The sequence below is a fragment of the Carlito syrichta genome, unplaced genomic scaffold, assembly GCF_000164805.1.
Source record: "Carlito syrichta isolate Samal-C Ts95f unplaced genomic scaffold, Tarsius_syrichta-2.0.1 Scaffold135896, whole genome shotgun sequence".
Lineage (NCBI taxonomy): Eukaryota > Metazoa > Chordata > Mammalia > Primates > Tarsiidae > Carlito > Carlito syrichta.
Window position 1 is genome coordinate 130,022 of NW_007079992.1, and position 6,946 is coordinate 136,967.

General features: G+C 48.5%; 1 protein-coding gene across 1 annotated transcript in view; it reads left to right on the forward strand.

The window, feature by feature from the left end:
• The window catches only part of LOC103251053 (ankyrin repeat domain-containing protein 10-like), a 73,093-nt gene that overhangs the window by 31,458 nt on the left and 34,689 nt on the right, over positions 1–6,946 (forward strand). The window lies entirely within an intron of this gene.

Sequence of the window (6,946 nt, forward strand, 5' to 3'; positions counted from 1 at the left end):
CTCACCTCAGCCTCCCAAAGGCGCGGGATGACAGGCTGAGCCACCGAGCCCGGCTCTGAAGGATTTTTAGTTTAGATTACTGTGCTAAACCAAAGGTTGGGCTGTCCTATTCTCACTTCTGATGGAACTTTCTTTTGATTAGGTGAGGGGGTGGTGCAGACTGGCAGGCCCACGTTCCAGCCTGGCCTGCAGTAAAGATGAAATAAGAAAAATGTCTGAGCCAGGCAAGGTGGCTCAGCCTGTAATCCCAGCGCTTTGGGAGGCTGAGGTGAGTGGATTGCTTGAGCCCGCGGGTTCGAGACCCGCCTGGGCAACTTGGCGAGACCTCATCTCTACAATAAATCAAAAATTAGCCAGGCATGGTAGGGCGCACCAGTAGTTCCAGCTACTTGGAAGGCTGAGGCGGAAGGATGACCGGAGCCCAGCAGGTGAGGCTGCGGTGGCCAGGAGTGGCCACTGCACTCCAGTCTGGGTGACGGAGTGAGACTCTAACTCAAAAAAAAAGACGCTCTGCTACATTTTCTTCCAAATCTTTCTCGATTTTGCATTCACATGTATGTCTAATCCTCACACAACAATTTTTGAGTATGTGAGAGCTCTGAACTTACCTCTTTCCTCACCCATCATCCCACAGGCTGAAGAGTAGCACAGGCCCTGGTGTCAAGGACCGTGAGGACAGCTCCGGGTCTCTGGGTCTGCGTGCTGGTCCACAGGTTTTCTCTGTTAAGTGACACGTCCTTGCCTGGGGACCGAACCCTTGTGTTCCAGTTGCCTACAGTATGTAGTACAGTCACATGTGTACAGCTTTGCAGCCTAGGAGCAACAGGCTAAGCCAGGGGTCCTCAACCCCCCACGGACCCCAGTTGGGAACTGAGCCGCCCAGCCGGAAGTAGGCGGTGGGAGGGCCAGTGAAGCTTCATCTGTATGTACAGCCGCTCCCCATCACTTGCATGACCGCCTGAGCTCCGTCTTCTGTCAGACCAGCAGCGGCATTTGATTCTCCTAGGCACACGAACCCTATTGTGAACTGCATGTGGAGGGATCTAGGCGGAGAGTCTAACGTCTGATGGTCCGAGGAGGAGCTGAGGCAGTGATATGCGTGCAAGCACAGATGAACAGTAGCAATGAGGTTTGATGGCCCGGAGACCATCCTAAATCAACTGCTTGCAGATGCCTATCAAAACCCTATCAGTGAGTGGCAAGTGAGCTGATATACTTCGATCATAGAGCTGCATCGGGTGGCAGGCTTTAAGTCATAGAGTCCGACACTTGTTTTTGTCCACGCACAGCCCGCCCATTGTTGCATTTACCACTTCCGTCTGTGCCTCTTTTTTTTTAATGGTGAGTTTTATAATTCACTATATATGACAATGTAATAACAAAGTGCACAAGAAATGCTATGTGCTTGAATCATCCCTAAATCACTACCCCCCAGGTCTGTGGAAAATGTGCCTTCCATGAAACTGGTCCCTGATGCCAAAAAGGCTGGGGACCGCTGAGCTAGACCACATACCCAGGTGTGTAAGTAGGCTGAATGATCTAGTATTTGTTGATCCAAGTCACAGGCTGCTCTCTACTGCCGTTGAGAGAATTCAGAGGAGGGATCCGTCCTATATTTTGGGATAAGGGGGCCGGGAAAACAGTGTCTCCAGCCAGAGGTCAGATGCTGTAGATGGCAGTGCCCAGGAGGGGCCATCACAGTGTTAGGGTACGGACGAACCGGGTGAGGGTGAAGAGGCGCAGGACAGGGAGGCGCGCAGCACTGCTGGAGCTGAAAAACCGGAGGTGCGCGCCAGCAACCCAGAGATCCAAGTAGTTGCAAAGAATTGGGACATACAGAGGTGAGAGAAGAAAAGATTTATTTAAGAAAAGTTCACCCCCCACAGACAGGGAGTGGGCCTATACTCTAGGCAAGTGTGGCGTCATAGCCTCCCAGAGTCCTGGCTTAAATCCTTTTCTTGGAGATGTTGCACGTGACTGCTGTGACTTCCTTATCGACCACCTGTGGATGCCTTGGAGATCCTATGACACAGGGATTCATTAATGCCTGCCCACATTATCACGGCCCCTAGAGAAGGGCGTGACAAGGATTCTAATTCTCCTGCACCTTCCCTAACGACATTCCTTAGACCTGATGGAGGGTGCGCCTCCCCTTATCTCCTAGGCATTCCCAGTGGGTAGCTTTGGGGGATCCTTGGCTTCCCTATAGAAAGTGCCCAATTTACTGGAAGATCGAATCCCCACCTGCTCTCCCTCTGAGCAGTTATAACTTTTGTAATTACAAATTTCATGAATTTTACATTCCTTGCCCAATGCATGATGTCTTAGGCCTTGTAAATTCCCTTTACTCTAGGCAAGTTTGATTGCCACTATGAGATACCTCTGATACCTGGAAGTCTGTTTCTGAAAAGACAAAGTCAGAAAGTTAATTATACCTAAAATTTCTCCAAAAGCACAGCTTCTATTTTCTCATCATTGTGTCAGGGTTTAAGAACAAGATGAAAAATGGCTTCCCACTCTCGGTCTGTCCTTTCACACGGGACTAAAGTGCAGGGCAAGGAACCTGGTGGACCCAGGAGACACGCTCAGCAGCAGCGGACTCTGAGTGCCACCAGTTTCTGACAATAAAGCCCCCGGGATCCATCGCCACCACAATTTAGCCCTCAAGAAAAACAAAATATCAAATGGCAATACCTAGCCTCAGAATCGGTAACTGAGATGCCTATGAATCGCCAGTGGCCCCCGGGAGAACAGTGATCTGTGTCTTCTCAGTCTAAGACTCCTTTCACACCTGCCATCTCGTCTGATCCGGACAATGACCTTTTATCTAGACAGGATAGTTACCATCTTCTTCTAACAGATGAGAAAACTAAGGCAGAGAGGGGAAGAAACTCTTCTGCCGGCAGAGGAGACCCGTACAATATTCTTTCCAGACATGTCAGCCCAGCTCTCAGAAGCAGAGAAAGGAAGAGGAAGGCCAGCGGGGTGAGAAGTGACATTGTCCCAGCAGCCATCTCCTGGTGTCCGCCATGGCCGGAGCCTGGTGGTTTCCCTTGGCTCCTACCCCTACTGCAGGTTGCTTCTGTAAACGTTCAGCCGTGCTTGTAGAGAGGGCTCTGTGTTTGGAAGGACGAGGGAGGGCTGTGGAAGGGTCTAGACTCAGCGAGATAAAATGAGGCAACTGAACATTTGTCTGCCAGGCAGAGACCCGTAGTGACACAAGTGATTCAGTTCCTCTTGCTGGGCACAGCCTGGCGTTCCCGGTGGCCTTCGCTCACCCGGCGTCCTGCGCTGGGATGCAAGATGGGCCACCGTCACTTTGACGGCCTGATTCCTGTTATGAGATGGTTGGGCTGTTTCATCCTAGGCATCAGGGATTCCTGTCAGGTTAAATGCGCTTGCTTCTGGAATGTTCTTAAGGAATAAACGCAACCATGGCCACCGCAGGAAGGGCAAGGAAGATGTAAAGCCCTCAAATAGCAGGTGCCAGGGTGTCATCTCCGCCTGGGAGCTGGAAAGCTGGTGAAGAGAGGTGCCTGGGTCTGTAGGGAGCAGAAGGCAGCTGACACCCCTCCCAGGTGAGTCAGCTGGAGCACGTTTTAATAATAGCAATGACTCGAGAGGGACTTTTCTCTATGGCAAAAGTTATAACGGGGGAATTAAGGCATCGTTGAAAACACTGTCAGGAAACCACCTGCGGGTCAGCCTCACCCGGGAGGCCCTTCCAGGATGCAGCTTCCCCCAGGGCTGATGCCAGGTGTCCCCCACCCCCACCTCTGTCCCTCGATTCTGCAGTCACCAGTCTGATAGCAGACTGGCCATCCTTTCTTCTGAGAACAAGGGTACCTTTGTGCCTTTTTAAAGGGTAATCACTTTTGCTAATTTAAGCTGATTTTACTAACCACTGTTTTAACAAGACACAAGACAATTAGCCAGAGTCTAGAATCTTTTTGTTCTCAATCATGCAAACCCTGGTTTGTAGTGTGTCACCCCCAACCCTTCGGAAAATGAGTATCAACTGATTTGAATTTCAGTCTTTCGTTTTTATGTCATTCGGCAAACATGTGCTGAGGACTTAACAAGGGTTGGGCACCGTCCTGGGTTTGAAGGATTTAGTTATGATGGCAAGGGAGACGAGACAGAGGGAAAAAGTATCTTTTTCCTTTATATTTAAAAATAAGCAACATTAACTTGCCCAGTTTTAAAATTGTTTCACTTAAAGGTGGCAGGGGAACTAAAATGCTAGGCATCTGGAAAGCCCTGGGGGGCTGACCAGGGGAGGAAAGTTCCTATCTTCACGAGGGAGCCGGCTTTGGAAAGGAGCAGGGGTGGGGAGTTGAAGGGTGGGGAATGGAGTGTTCCGGGGGCTGGCCCGGGGGCCTCCCAGCCTCAGGCGACAAGGCCTTGTGTTCTCTCCTGGAACGGGACGAACACCACATACTGTGCGGCTTAACGGCAATGTACTGATTTGCGGTTCTGGTTCTGGAAGACTGGGAAGGAGGGGTGGACCTGTCCTGGTCCTCTCCCCCGGTCTCTGGTGGCCTGCCCCCCATCTCTGGCGTTCCTTGGCTTGTAGAAGCATCACCCCTATCTCGTTCTCCATCTTCACATGGCCGTCTTCCGTGTCTGTCTAAAGGTCCCCGTTTCCAAGGACACCAGTGGCACTGGACTGGGGGCCCACCCCACTCCAGTGTGACCTCATCTCAGCTGACTACAACTGCAGTGACCTATTTCCAGAAAAAGTCACATTCTGAAGTACTGGGGATTAGGACTTCAGCACATGAACGTTTCAGGGGACATACCCAACCCCCCCACCCCAGGCCATCATGCCCCTCCTTGGCCGACACAGCCACACCAGCCCTCACTGGTTCCCGACACTCTTTGAAATGGGAAAAAAAGAGCCGGGCAGATTTGACTCCTACTTTCAGATACCTACGTTTGCTTATGCAGGGCTTCTTCACGAAATAAAACACAAAGGATGTTACAAATCTACCTTGTTTCCCCCACCCTAGAGCTTTTTTGAAACAAGAATCCCAAGGAAAATCTCTGAGTGGTAGGAACTATATGAGTTGGACAACCGGACACGGTGGCTCATGCCCATAATCCCAGCACTTTGGGAGGCCGAGGTGAGAGGATTGCCTGAGCCCACAGGTTAGACCAGCCTGGGCAACATGGTGAGATCTCGTCTTTACAAAAAATCAAAAATTAGCCTGGTGTGGTGGTGCATGCCTGTAGTTCCAGCTATTTGGAAGACTTAGGCAGAAGGATCACCTGAGCCCACCAGGTTGAGGCTGTGGTGGCCGTGATTGTGCACTGCACTCCAGCTTGGGCAACAGAGTGAGACTCTGACTTCAAAAAAAAAAATTGGGCAAAACCCAGGTGACATTGGGAACACTGGCATTCGGAAGTCCTCAGTAGATAGTGTCCTAAGCATACTTCATAATCATCATACGATGTGTCTTAGAGTCCCAGTGCCACGCATACATTGGTCCCTTTCTGTACAGCTCATATATATATATATATAGAGAGAGAGAGAGAGAGAGAGAGAGAGAGAGAGAGTCTAAATAATCCTTAAAACACCAGTCATCTCAAGTGAGGAAAGATGAACTCTGAGTATGCTGTCACTATAACCTATTTTATTTTCCTAGGCCTTGAGACGATGCAAACTAAATTCCAAGGTTACCATTAAAAAAAAAAAAATCTGACAGTGGGTTGGAAACTAGCTCTGGATATTATTCTAAGCTCTGCTCCACGCATGCAGTTTGTCCTTGGGCAAGTTCCTTAGCTTATCTGTGTCTCTGTTTCACCATTCCCAGAATGCAGCCTCCCTTTCATTATTATGGATGGCAAGATGCATTTATGTTCTTGCTAAATGAAACACCCCTTTCCTAAGAAGGGTGGAAGTCATTATGAAAGGATGTATCTTAAAGAAATAATTAGGTTAAAATCAACATGGCATGTGCAAAGAAAAACAACCACGTTCTAGAGGAGACAAGCTGTAACCTATTCCTACTCTTTGGTCCACACAAAAAAGTATTGGTCAAACTATTAAAATGTTTTTTATTGCCTCGTCTGACTATAAACTTCTCGAGAGAAGACAGATTGTACGTCTCATTCTCTTTCCCGTTTGTTAGTAATCGCTCACCGAGTGGAAATATCTGTTGTTTTCTCACTCACTATACCTAGTGCATTCTTCTATGTCTGTTTCATTCACCATTGTACTCCACAAATGTTTGTCCTATGAATAGATGGCTGTGTTGGGTGTCTACACTGCTAGTTAACAATTTCCCTTTGTTAAACGTCAGGTTGCTATTTCCTTCCTTATTAACTATTGCTGCAATATGTTTTCTTATGCATCAGTATTTCCTGACATTCATTACCTTCTTACAGTTGAATATCTATGATGCAAATTTTGTAAAAGGAAAAGGGAAAGCAATATACCAAGAGAAAACAGTATATACAAAAAACTCCACAAAATATATGGTTAGAAAAAAGAACATATGTAAAGAAAGGAAATATTTATAAACATGAATCGTGGTTATTCCTCCATAGAAAAATGATAGATGCGTTTCATCATCAGAAAAAAGTGCTTATTTAAAAAAGACTAAGCTACTCTGTCATCTGAAGGAGAGGATTTAATATCTCTTTTCAGTGCTCTCTTTCTCAGTGGAAAGCCTTTTATTTCTTGCTGCCTGGTCTTGCGACTTACGTGTTAAAAGTTGCACACAGATAGTGCTAACAACATTCCTCTAACCCACCCCGCCGGGCTAGGAGACAGGCCAGTAGCTAATTTGTCCTGCTCTGTAAATAACTAGGGCTTGTTGGTGTTCAGATTTTGAAGGAGGAGCTCGCGCCCCGCAGGCGCCCAATAAGCCCCAATTGGACGCGTTCACCGCGCGACGCCGAAGGTGGCCACGGGGAGACACCGCGGCCCCGCCTGCTCCTG